The sequence below is a fragment of the Danio rerio genome, chromosome 3 (assembly GCF_052040795.2).
Source record: "Danio rerio strain M-AB ecotype USA chromosome 3, GRCz13ab, whole genome shotgun sequence".
NCBI classification, from domain to species: Eukaryota; Metazoa; Chordata; class Actinopteri; order Cypriniformes; family Danionidae; genus Danio; species Danio rerio.
Window position 1 is genome coordinate 26,743,592 of NC_141023.1, and position 13,363 is coordinate 26,756,954.

Below are 13,363 nucleotides of genomic sequence, written 5' to 3' on the forward strand. Positions count from 1 at the left end.
ATGGAGCTGGTTTCTGAAATGAGACAGCTCTTCAATCAGAAAACCAAACAAAAGATGTGCCTAGGTGTAAACAGGCCCTAAAGATTTAGCCTGACCTAGTTTTCCTTTGTTGAGTTTTCCCACCATCATTAGTCTTCATCAGCATCACCTGTTTCCAATTCGTTTAGTCATCATCTATGTGGATTTAAAGATCCCCTTTTGTTTCAGTTAGCTGATGGTTACTATTTGAAATACTGTTTGTCTATGGTCAGTTCAGTTAATCTTTAGTGCTTTTACAATGTAAATTGTGTCAAAGCAGCATAACATGGATGTTTTAGTAATTTGAAAGTGCTTCAGTCCAATTTTCACAGTTAAAGCTTTAACTGTTCAATTGCAACTCAATTGCAGTTGAGTGCAATTTAGATGTCACTTAGGAAACCCCAAACAATGAAAAACAAGTTAAACCAAGCAAGTCAATGGCGAGGAACAAACTTTAGAAATTAATAAAAGTGAGAGAAAAAAACATGAGAAAAACCAGGTTCAGCTGAGTACACTTGTTTACACCTGCTCAGCTGGGCACGTCCAGTTCTCCTCTGGCCAAACGTCTTGTGTAGAGCTGCAGTCTTGGTGCCGGAGGCTTGATAACGATGGACATCCATCGTAAGAGAAGCTGCAAGCCTGAGTGGGTGTCCGGCGGGTGTTCAGGCTATGTTGCTGTCAAGTGAGTTCTCTTGTTCATTCGTGATACTTGTGGATTTTACTTCCCAGAAAGTAGTAGATCAGTTGATATATCTAACCTTATTTTTATTATTGGTAATATGCATTGCTGAGATCAAAATTTGTACAATATTAAAGACTTTTTTGGTTATCTATGTATATTGCATAGTCTCATTAAAAATGTGTTAATGTATAAGAAATAATATATCAAGAAATGGGTCTAAAATAATGTTTACTGCCAGTTTATTATAAGGTTTTGTACCATCATTTATAGCACCAGGGGCGGACTTGGACTTAAAATCAGCCCTGGCACTGTAGCCACACCAGCCCATATTACCACACCGACACAGCCCTACTTTTATTGGTGCACAGATGGTGAAATAATATAAGCAGTACCTTATGTAATATATATTTAAACTTTTAATGTATGTGACTGGAACAAAAACAACCCATTTATAACAAATTTATACATCAATCATTTCATTCATTTATTTTCTTATCAACTTAGTCCCTTTATTAATCTGACAGCAGAATGAACCACTAACTTTTTCAGCATATGTGTTACCCATATGTGTAACCCAATTCACCTCGTGTTTGAACTTGTGAGGGAAACCTGCATGAACATGTGCAAACTCCACTCAAAAACACCAACTGACTCAGCCAAGGCTCGAACCATTGACCTTCTTGCTGTGAGGCAACAGTGCAACCCACTGCGCTGCCCCCTTTCGAGACTATTTCAGTTAATTTTATGCATTTGGCAGCGTCTGATTTTAGAGCAATCTTTTGCTTTCTCTGAGCTTTTTGGCAACATCTTTCCTTTTTTACAGTCCATCTCTGACAATTAGCTTGTGCTGCACTTACTGTTTGTTTGACATTCTTGCCAGATTTTGATTACGTCCACGTAACCTCTGATTGGGTCGGCCCCTCTCGAAACCAGCCGGCCATTGCCGATTGGGCCAATGCTTAACATTTATTATTATCATTACTATTATCATCATCATATTCACTTCTTGCAAGAGATAAAAGCTGCCTGCATGTAAAAACAATACATAAAAAAAAAATTTAAATAGCACACCGGCCCACATTTTAAAATAAAAGGTCCGGCCCTTCTGGCATTTGCCAGAATTGCCAGATGGCCAGTCTGCCCCTGTATAGCACCAACCCAGACAAAATATCACTTTAAACTATTAAAAATGTTAATAAAAGAAACTTTTTTTGTTTTATTTCTACAATTTTAAGGTTAAAAGCTAAAATAAAGGTCCCATAATGCAATTTAAAAGCATACATAAGTGGGGGAAGATAAAAAAAAAAACATGAATCAAAAAAATGTGGAAAACTGCTACATTTACAGATTTTTTTACAGTGCAATTACAAATAGTTGTATTGTTGCAAAAAGTTTAACTGCTGTTGTCCTTTCCTAACAAACCATACATTGACGTAAAGCTTATTTATTCAGCATTTCAATAATGGTAAATTTTTGGAAAATGATATTTAAACATTTTGATTGCCCTTACAAAAATTGAGCATTTTTTTAAGAATACTGCATGTTTGTTAACTTCTGGAAATTGCAGTTTTTTTTTTCTTTGTTTTTTTTTTGGACATATACAAAATGCATTATTTAATTATACAACTGAAGTACTACTACAGTACAACTGCAGTACAACTACTGCAGTAGTATTGAAATGATACTCCTACTATGATGGAGTATAATTGCTACAAAGGTACTGAAGTACTACAACTATAATGCTGCACTGCTACTGCAAAACAGAAATACTTTCTACAATACAATGGCAATACAAATACTACTTTTCCTGCTCTGTGAACAATGGTTTCCAAAAAAGTTTTCAGTACTTCAGCTGTATTGCCGAAATACTACCACAATATATTGTATTACAATTTTCAGAAGTATAAATAACAACAGAAATACATCTACAATGCTGCAATACATAATACAAGTTTTATTTCAGTTTACTGCTTTTATTTGTGTAAGGGTGGTGGTAAACAAAGTGAAGTTTCACAAACTAATTTCAAGTGGAGCATGTGATGTAAACGACTACAGCAGGATGACCAATGGTTCAAGTCCTAATTGAGCCAGGCACTCTTCTCCCATTCTCACTGTTCTTTTGTGTTCACGTGGGCTTTCCCGGTGTATACCGGTTTCCACCCACAGTCTAAAAACATGTGACATAAGAGCATTATAATAATATTCACATGCACTTAACGCATACATACTGAATTGATTCTTGTGGAACCACCTTATTAAACAAAGCATAGGTAAAAAATTATCCATGGGGTTCTCGAAAAATCCCTGAGCTCGTATCCCTCCTAATGCTCATTGACCAGGTGGCAACCTTGGGTTCATCTATCTTCGGTCTCTCCCGGGAGTGAGAGTATGCCAAACCTGCTATTAGAGTCAAGCATTATCTAAGTGTGAACTCTTGAAACATATTTTGTGTTCTAGGAATATCAGTGTGTTTTAACATCCCACGTATCCTAACAATATATACAAGTTTGGATATTAGAATGTCAAGTATTTTGATTTTGCATATAAACAGAAAAATGTGTCCATTTTGTTTGTTTGTGTGTGTGTGTGTGTGTATGTATGTATATATATATATATATATATATATATATATATATATATATATATATATATATATATATATATGAAAATCACAGACTGAAAAACTGCTGGTTTAGTCAGGATATGTTACAGGGTTAAATCAGAACTCGCATGGTCCAAGTTAACATATCTAAAAAGTAAAACTAATATCTAAATATACCAGAAGCTTGACTGTGTCTCATGTAAGTTTGATGAGGATTGTGGGCTGTACTCGTCTCTTTCAATGAAAGCACATGAATCAAAGTGATAACTCCTTACTTCTCCGCAAGTGTTGCTTATTTTTTGCCTGCCAAAATACCAATTAAAGCTGAAACAAATAATTGATGAAATACAGCTTTTAGCTGAAAGTGAATCATGTTATTTTGCATTAAAACATCCTCCGCTGCTTTTAATCTGCAGTCACGACAGGAGCCATTTAATACTGAATGTGGAGGCCAGACATTTCAGTGGGAGCTTCAGTTTGACCATATTTCATCGTTGTTCTCTGTGAGATATTTAAATAGATGATTCATAGCTCCTTCAATGACTCGGGGTATAAATTTTTCAGCAGTTCTAAATATAATTTATAAGGAGATATTGGCCTGTTCAAAATGGCAAAAATGGTCTAGAGACTTTTGTGTGCATTGCACAGATTCGGGGGTCAGTAGGTAGACAGTGAGAATCTGTATACACTGAAAGAAAAAGATTTATTGAGTGTTTGGTTGTAAACAATGTATATAGGCTGGATTTAAACAAAAAAAAATAAATTTAGTGATGTTTTTTTTTTTTTTTTTGCCAGTGCATGTCTAACACATTGGCTCATTTTTATCTGATGGTTGGATAGAAAGAAACTCCAGAGAACCCAATTTTAAGGATGGCAAGTCTCACACTGTGTTTCAATTTCAGGTTTATAAAAGACAAATGCTGCAGTACATGACTTTCACTGAACATCTAGCCCGTCTTACAGCAGAAAACACAATCCACGGTACGGTAATGCTTTAATCTTGACAAAGTTTTTAAGCAGAAAAAGGGGATTTCAGTTAATCTGGCTAAGGGGTTTATTATGTCTTGGGGTTTTCTGATGTTTGGTGGCTTTGATAAAAGCTTTAGTGACACCTTTTTTTTCTAACAGATTTCCTCATCCTGTCTTCTGACACTACAAATGATCTAAAAATAATAAATATATAAAATGGAGACTGTTGCCAAAGATGCATGAATATTTGACCTCTATATGTGGAATGGTTATATATGGTAAAACTAAGATCAAGCTCCTTATTTCTGTGTTGTTTATCAGTTCTTAACAGTTGTCTACCACTAGTTTTACACATTCTTAAAGTTTTTAATGCAAATACATTTAATCTCTTCAAACAGCTTAAGTAATGAATGGATTAAGACATCTATTACCACATTACCCTTTAGTTTACTTCTTCAGGACACTGGCTGACAAAATTTCACAATTTGTTGAAAGCTCAGTCAATGTTCACAGCAGATCAATAAACTCAATACAGTTTGTCAAATATTGCAGCTTTTTGACAACATAATGTACTTTGAAGGCTTTTTTTTAGGTAAGAATGTAGTTGTTTTGATTGCAATTACGCAGTTTATTTATAAGGATAGTGCCTATTTTAAAAATTTATCATTTTCGGATACAGCACCTCTGCATCCATCAGCCTGTCATACTGAGCAGAGCAAGAGTCGAATTGAGGTGATCAAAAAACAAAAAATTGCTGTTTCAGGCTTACAGTATGTAGGCCTACAGTTCAAAATTCATGTTTAACTGAATAAACAGTTTGTAAACACAAGTACATCTTATTAAACATCGTTAATTTTTTTTTACCAATTATCATAGTAGAAAAGTTTCTCAAGCAGTTTGCGATACATTTTGGAAACAGGAGATGAAGCCTTAGTCTAATGCGCCTCCTGGCTTGAGAAACCCGTTCTCAACGCCTTATTGTTTGGTTAGCAGACATATTCGGAATGCCTTCGGCAAAATTCAAATGAGCCATTTTAATCTAGATTAATTCTGAGAAATAATCTATGCCCGTATGTATGTATTTATGTATGACTGTATGTGATTTGAAAATAAAAATCCATTGTGAAAATAACCATTGTAATAAACTGTATTTTATTAGATATCATAAATTATATTTAATAATATTATGTTTAATATTTTTGTATATATTTTTATTTTTTATTGAAAATATATTCATATTGTATCTAGAAAATAGTATCTTATGTAAAATGAACAAATCAAGCTGAAACCTGACAACCAGAAATGTTTTATTCGTTTTGAAAAACATGTGATGCACAGTGGCCTGATTTATGCGCTTAAATAGCAACTCTTTTTCTACTTCAATTTCACATTCAATTCAGAGTGTTACTTGCTTTTTATTTCTTTCATACTCAAACTTGCAGTTTCTGAGTTCTGTAGATTATGTACCTCAAAACAATGCCATTCAACCAAGCATGATTCTTCATTCCTACTTTGAGGATTATCACTTCTCATTTTAAAGTGAAAAACTGTAAATTAAAGATTCTTAAATTTAGCTAAAATAGGTCAATAGAAACCAAATCAAAATGATTTAACAGATTTTTAATAAGCTTCATCGTTCTTCCCTGCATTCCTTTTCATCCTTTGTGTACAGTCTTCACTTCCTTCTATTTAGGAGTCATATTAGTATGCAGAATAACATTCTGAGTAAGTTTATTTCTGTTTCGCACTAATGAACCACAATCTTGTCAGTGGCAACAGAACTAAACCAATATATTTCCCTTTAATGTTGTGGTTTTGCTGAGACAAAAGCAGTCGCTGTGATTCAGAGAAACTGTTCAGCTGAATGTTATATAACATGTCAGTTATTTGCTTATAGTACATGAATAATTCATCAGGCGCACAGCTCTGATCTTGATGGAAGTATAAATATTCATGTGCATTTAGTATTGAATAATGAAACTGTATTTGTATTTATTTATTTGGTTTGTCCACTGATTCATAAACACTAAGGACTTTTTAAATGATTGATTTTTGTTTATCCCACTTAAAAAAGCCATTGAAGTGGAAGTGTGATATCTTCTTCATTTGAATGGATTGAAATATGCACACATCGCTTTTTCTACGTAGTTTGAAGTATTGAAAAATGACCCCCAGTTTGAAGTCATTCCACTCTTCATTAGGCTATTGCGCATTGCCCTTGAAATAAATATGGCTTTACGACATCTGGGCTGCTGTTATTCTGCAAGTATAAACTGCCACCATCTGTTTTCATTGACGTTAATTATCATTTCATGTTCCAGACTTCAATTTAGACAATCATTTGGGAAGCCGGAATGTGTGGTTCAACAGTTCATTGTTGCCTTTCAAATTGAGAACACACTGTGAAAGTGTTCTTCTTTAGAATGACCAAATATAACCAATCAAATTCCAAGGAGATTCTATTTACATTTGATGTAGAATTTTGCGTCAATACTTAATCAGTTACTCATTCTTCTTGGTCTTCGCCTTGTTCTTACGATCCCACCGATAGATGACTTCACCCATTGCATCCGACTACTCCCTACTTCCTGGGTAAATTCACCGGTGTCGCTGAACAGGCCAGCCTGGGATATAGGTGTATTAAGAAAGCAAACTTTTTCAATATCACCCAGGTTTAGACAGAGGTGGCGTTCCTGGACCACTAATGTGGCCTTTGCTTCGGAGGACACATGCATCTTACTTGGTGGTACGCAGAACATAGTCAGTTGCGGTGCATAGCTCATGCATCAAGCCTGTGTTGGAACCACCCTCCTGCAGCTGGGTCAGCACATGTGCTTGGTTGCGCTGGTAGGTGGCCATAGCATGCAAGGCTGAAGCAGCCTGGCCCGCAGCTGTGTAGGTCTGGCCTTGAGGAAAGCAGATATCCTGCAAGCTTTAAGCGGGAGACAAGGTTGATTCCGCCATGTAGAGGCACCACACCGGCATAAATTGACTGCAATGGCATTCTCAATCTGGGAAATCGACTCGTACTCCGCTGTCAAGGGTGGTGAGGGCGGAAGCGCACGCAGCTTGGGCAGAGGAAGATGCCCTTCAAGACTGTATTAGCTCACTGTGCACTTCCGGGAAGAAGGGGTTGGGTAGCTTAGGTCCTGCCTTCTTCTTGATCTCCACATAACACCCATCTAGTCGGTCCTTTCGCAGGGCTGGGGGATGAACCATCTCCAGACCCACGGTCGAAGCAGCCCGGGAATGCACGGCCATCATGTTTGCTTCTAGATCCGACATTGCGATCACTTCCCCAGAGGGAGGGATTGGGTTCAAATCTTCATCAGATAATGACAGCCCACCCTCTGATGCAAGGATGGATTTGGTTCTCTGTGTCATCAAGTGAGAGGGTGACCATACAGGAAAATGGAGAGCTTCTCTCACACGAAGCTTGGATGGAGCGTGTGGAGGAGAGAGAGGTCCACGAGCCCGAGGGCAGCGGATTTACTCCCACTGTGACCCTTGGATCTGCCCGAGTGCCAAGCGCGCTGCGGGGAACAACTGAGGTGGGTCGCCCTTTTGCAAGAGCGAGCCGCGATCTTAACTATGCAACAAACATGCCATCGCAGAGATGGCATGCACTGCCCGCGAGCACTGCATTAACATGCTGGACCCCCAGACATGCAACGCAGTGCTCATGCCCATCATCCGGAGACGGGGAACCACCACATCCAAAAAGCATGGTCAGAGCGACATCTTGAAAAAGACACGCTGAACGACTATGTTGCTCTTTTATGTTTGCTACAATACAAACCACTCTGAGGGACCAGACCCAAAGAACGCCATGCCAGGGGAAAAACCCAGCTTGACCATCTGCTGCCGCGTATCACACACTCTGGACCGGGAGAAGCAGCTTGCTTTCTCGTTCTCTCTCTCTCTCTCTCTCTCTCTCTGTGTGAAAATCACTTGGAGAAACCCTCAAAGACTCTCTCAGTAGCATGAAAGGCTCTGAAAGTGAAAATGTTTCTCAGTGTTGCACAGCTGGCATCTTTATACGATATTGATTGTCATTGCTGTCAACGCTGACACTGCCAACTCATTGGCATTTCATTGGCCCGTTTTATTACTCTTTCAGAAGATTGGCTTCTGACAAAATCCTCATAGTGGAAGTTTCCACATAGCATTGAAGTTCCCCTCCCACTGGGGAACTAATCGTATAACTAATATTTACAATATTTAAAATTGTAAAAACGCAGCAATAATTATTGCTATTACCTTGGACATAATAATAATAATAATAATAATAATAATAATAATAATGTCATCAACAACCATTATAATTGGTGATGTTATGAATGCAAATGAATCGTATTCATCATGGTAAATGCTATCAACTCCTGCCACGGTAATGTACAGCTGATGTACAGTATATGTGCACTGGAGAATTCCGAAGAGACTAAAAGAAAAGCTCAGAAGCTCAGAGCAGATGGACAGAGCTCTGACTACTGACCCAGACACGCGCACACGCAACTAAACGTGAACTCCAAAAAAACAAAAAACAAGCATTACATAATGCAGCACTACATTTGCACACTCTGAAGCACAAACATACAGTGTAATGATGTATGAGTGACAGTGAAGCACCGCTCCGTCCTGCAGCTTCCCCATCAGAGGCTCATATCATCATTCACTCTTATTACTGCTCTAATTGACACTTGATGCAAATATACAAGCCAAACTGTCAGCAACATCATCCCAAAATAGCCAGAAATGGTGGTATATTGAAGGATTTAAGTCAAAATGCCTGTCATGCTGTCCATGACAAATGCTTAGCCGCAATAGTCAGCTGAATGTTGATTGGATGAGCTTGTTAAAAGCAGGTCCATCACTGTTTCTGTCTAAAGGAGAGGAGAGGTGAATAATACAAGATGATAAAAATTTCTCTTTTATAACACTGAACAGTGTCTAATACCAGGGGCGTAGCAACCTGGGGGGACAAGGGAGGATATGTCCCCCTCACTTTTGGAGACAGACTTTTTAAAAACAGGTGATTTAATATTTATATGAATGTAGACTTTTTAGCTATTAAATCAGACTATAAAATCTTTATTACTTAAATCACTATAAAATCAGATTTACTAAACCTCCATTAAAATGTTTTTCTTTCATAAATATTTCCCACATGATGTTTAACAGAGAGCAAGGACATTTTCATAGTATGTCTGATCATTTTTTCTTCTGCTGAAAGTCTTATTTGTTTTATTTCATCTAGAATAAAAGGAGTTTAAAATTTTTCAAAACCCATTTTAAGGTCAAAATTATTTGCCCCTTTAAGTTATATTTTTGTTTGATAGTCTACAGAACAAACCACCGTTATACAATAACATGTCTAATTACCCTAACCTGCCTAGTTACCCCAATTAACCCAGTTAAGCCTTTAAATGCCACTTTAAGCTGTATAGAAGTGTCTTGGAGTACACGATTGATGACCAACTTAACTTCTCTGACCACATTTCTAGAACTGCTTGATCGTGCAGATTCGCACTCTATAACATCAAAAAGATCCGACCCTTCTTATCTGAACATGCAGCTCAACTCCTTGTTCAAGCTCTTGTTCTCTCCAAACTGGATTACTGCAACTCTCTACTAGCTGGGCTTCCAGCTAACTCTATCAAGCCTCTTCAACTGCTCCAGAATGCAGCAGCACAAGTGGTCTTCAATGAACCTAAACGAGCACATGTCACTCCGCTGCTCATCCGTTTGGACTGGCTGCCAGTTGCTGCTCGCATCAAATTCAAAGCTCTGATGTTTGCCTACAAAGTGACTTCTGGCCTTGCTCCTTCTTATCTGCTCTCACTTCTGCAGGTCTATGTGCCCTCCAGAAACTTGCGTTCTGTGAATGAACGTCGCCTCGTGGTTCCATCCCAAAGAGGGAAGAAATCACTTTCGCGAACGCTCACGCTCAATCTGCCCAGTTGGTGGAATGAACTCCCTAACGGCATCAGAACAGCAGAGTCACTTGCTACTTTCAAGAAACGACTAAAAACTCAACTATTTAGTCTCCACTCCACTTCCTAATCTGCAATTGCCTCTCTGAATATCACACTAACTGTACCCAAAAAGAAAAAAAATACTAATATTAATAATACTTCCCTTCTTAGACTTTACAGACCTGAAACTTGCCTATAGCACTTATTCATTGTTGCTCTTAGTTGTGTAAATTGCTTCCTTGTCCTCATTTTTAAGTCGCTTTGGATAAAAGCGTCTGCTAAATGACTAAATGTAAATGTCTTGAAAATATTTAGTTCTGTGCAAATAATATTTATTGTCAACATAACAAAAATAAAATAAATCAGAAATTAGAAATGAGTTAACAACTTATGTTTAGAAATGTGTTGAAGTTTTTCTCCGTTAAACTAAAATTGGGGTAAAACAGGAGGGCTAATAATTCAGGGGGCTAATAATTCTCGCTTCAACTGTATAAATAACTATGTTTTTCTTATAAGAATGAACAAATGTAGTAAGGCGAGGCAGTGGCGCAGTAGGTAGTAAAATAAATTATATATGTATATTTATATACTGTGTGTATATATATATATATATATATATATATATATATATATATATATATATATAATTTTATAATTTTATTGGTGTTTAACAAGACCACACAAAGTAGTATACAATACAACATAGAAAAAATACAGAATTACAGTCTTTTTTAAAATGTAAAAATTACAAATGAAAAACAAATTATAATGCAGCAAGTTTATAAAGTACTTGTAAGAAAAAAAATATTGTGAGATCTGATATCAACTGAACAGGGTAAAGCTTTGATATAGTTTAAAACAGGGTTCCAGGTATTGTACAATGATTTGAGACATCTTGCAAGTAAGCATCTTAAGTTTTATGTAGCTAAATATTTCTTGGATCCATATGTCATGTGATGGAGGGAGTACCTTTTTTCCATGTGATAAGAATGGCTCATCTAGCTAAAAGAGTAGAAAAACCAATAGCCTGATGAGATGCAACAGTCAAGCCAACTCTCTCTGAAATACCAAAAAGGGCTATCAAGGCGTTAGGATCTGAATTTATGTTTAATATGCTTTTTATAGGAATTAAAAAGTGTGACTTAGGCTCATATGAATTAGCCTCTTCATTTGATAAAACCTTGTTTACATTTCCTGGTAAGATCGGAAGTGATGAAGTCTGAATTTTCTGCATGAAATATGATCAGAACTCTACTCAATTCCTAGATCACTTTTCATTGGGGATGTATAATTTCCGGCTTGTCACTTGTTGTGTGCAGTGGAAAGGCATCTTAAAACCTGTGGAATTACCTGTGCAAACAGTGTATATAAAAGGCAGGTCTAAGAGGGAAAAATTGTGGTTAATTGGTTGTCTACACTAATGCGAATAGTCCAGTCAGCGCATGTTAGAGTTTCATGACTAAAGTAAGTTGTTTTTCTTCTTGTATAGCAGGGGTTTTTGCTCTGAGTCATACATTTTTTCTTAGTGCATAAGCTCCTTTGTTGTAAAGCTTCTTTTGGTCGTTCATTGTTTATCCTGTTTGCAATTTAGAATTACTGTATGAAAGTAAGCCGTTTTCTTTGAGTCTTCACTTACTTCCCTTACAAAGTTACTGTACTTTGTTAATTAATTGTACTATCTGTACATAGATATACCTCTTGCCTTTTCCCTGGACTACCATGTAAGAATGGGTTTTTAACTACAGCGGTTTAAACTAGCTGTAGTTTTGCCGAATGACTAAAAGTTACCAGTATGAAGGTGAAAAAAAGTACATTTCTTGTCAAACCAACCTTTTGCAATCTTATACCAAAAACAAAAAAAGGGCAGCAAACAGCTAAAAATGTGGGAGAGCATTGCTATTGTGTGATTGTATTGTATTGCAGTATGGGGCAATTAAGTGTTGATGTTAAATCAAAAGTAATTTACAAACACTTGAAAACAAATAATTAATTGACTATTTTGCTCTGGGTACAACTGAATTAGTTATGAAATATCTATATAAAAAGATTATAATTAATTGCACCCAGCTTAAATGTAATATAAAGGTAGGGACAAACACAGAACAGAGACTAGGTCGTAAAAAGAGCCTGATAGCAGTAGAGTCAGGCCCCGTTTACACTAATGTGTTTTAGTTTGAAAACGCATAAGTTTTGCTACGGTTACGCCATCCGTCCACACTACGCCGGAGTTCTCGAGCGCCGAAAACTGAGCGTTTCGAAAACGCTGGAGAGGCCGTTTTCATTCTAAAACGCTGCTGCTCCGTCTCAGTGTGGATGGGGAAAGACGGAGACATCTGAAAACGGAGGCGGGGCTGCAGACATTCGCCTCTCTGATTGGGGCTTTTCCTCAATATTAAGTAGCCTAACACACAGTTCAGTCCTGAATCTTCTCCGTGTAAGTTCAGACTTCGCAAGTTTGATCAAGGCTGCATCTCTTCTTCTCAGTTTGATATGGAAAACATACCGAGGACACGCGTCAATCTTCACAGGGAACAGTGTACTTTATAACTTCATTCACATCACCTTGGCTACGTTGTTTCACTTTCTCAACAATAAAATGTAAACTTGATATAAGGAACTGCCTATTTTCATTTTAATATTAGCAACTTAGACAGCAGAAATGTTGAGGCGTCGTGCTGCATGAGCGTCATCTTCACTGTGTGCATATTTATAACAAAACGGAGCCGATAACAACTGCCTCCTTTCAATTTCAGTGAAAATACGAAACACAGCCTCTCTTTTGCTGAATATCAGTTTTAATAATCGATAATGGCCATTATAAAAGTATAACATACAATAAGTTTATACATTATAGGAAATAAAGGCAAGCGATTAGTCAATATACAGAATAGGCTACGTGCTTACATCATTAATCATTAACTTATCTTTGCGCTCAGCCAAAACACGTTACCTGAGAACAAGTAATAGATTCCAATGACCAAAGTCAGGGAATATGTCGTTAGATAAAGACACCAAGATGAATGAAATATTCCGTTTAATAAATATAGTGAGATTAGATCCAGCGGGAGATGCTTGATGAGAAGTCCGACTAGCAGAGCTGTCATCTGGGTAGATGGG

At 37.1% G+C, this 13,363-nt stretch overlaps 1 long non-coding RNA gene across 7 annotated transcripts in view; it reads left to right on the top strand.

Moving 5' to 3' along the window:
• Positions 1-213: 213 nt before the first annotated feature.
• Positions 214-13,363, top strand: part of LOC147845638 (uncharacterized) — a 51,819-nt gene continuing 38,669 nt past the window's right edge. For 3 of the 7 annotated variants that reach the window (XR_015480855.1, XR_015480854.1, XR_015480856.1), the window contains exons 1-2: positions 214-700; positions 4,205-4,283. This is a non-coding gene — a long non-coding RNA (uncharacterized LOC147845638). Of the gene's footprint in view, positions 701-4,204; positions 4,284-4,430; positions 4,493-13,363 lie in introns of those variants that run through there. The other 4 variants (XR_015480858.1, XR_015480852.1, XR_015480860.1 and 1 more) reach the window with 3 other exon arrangements.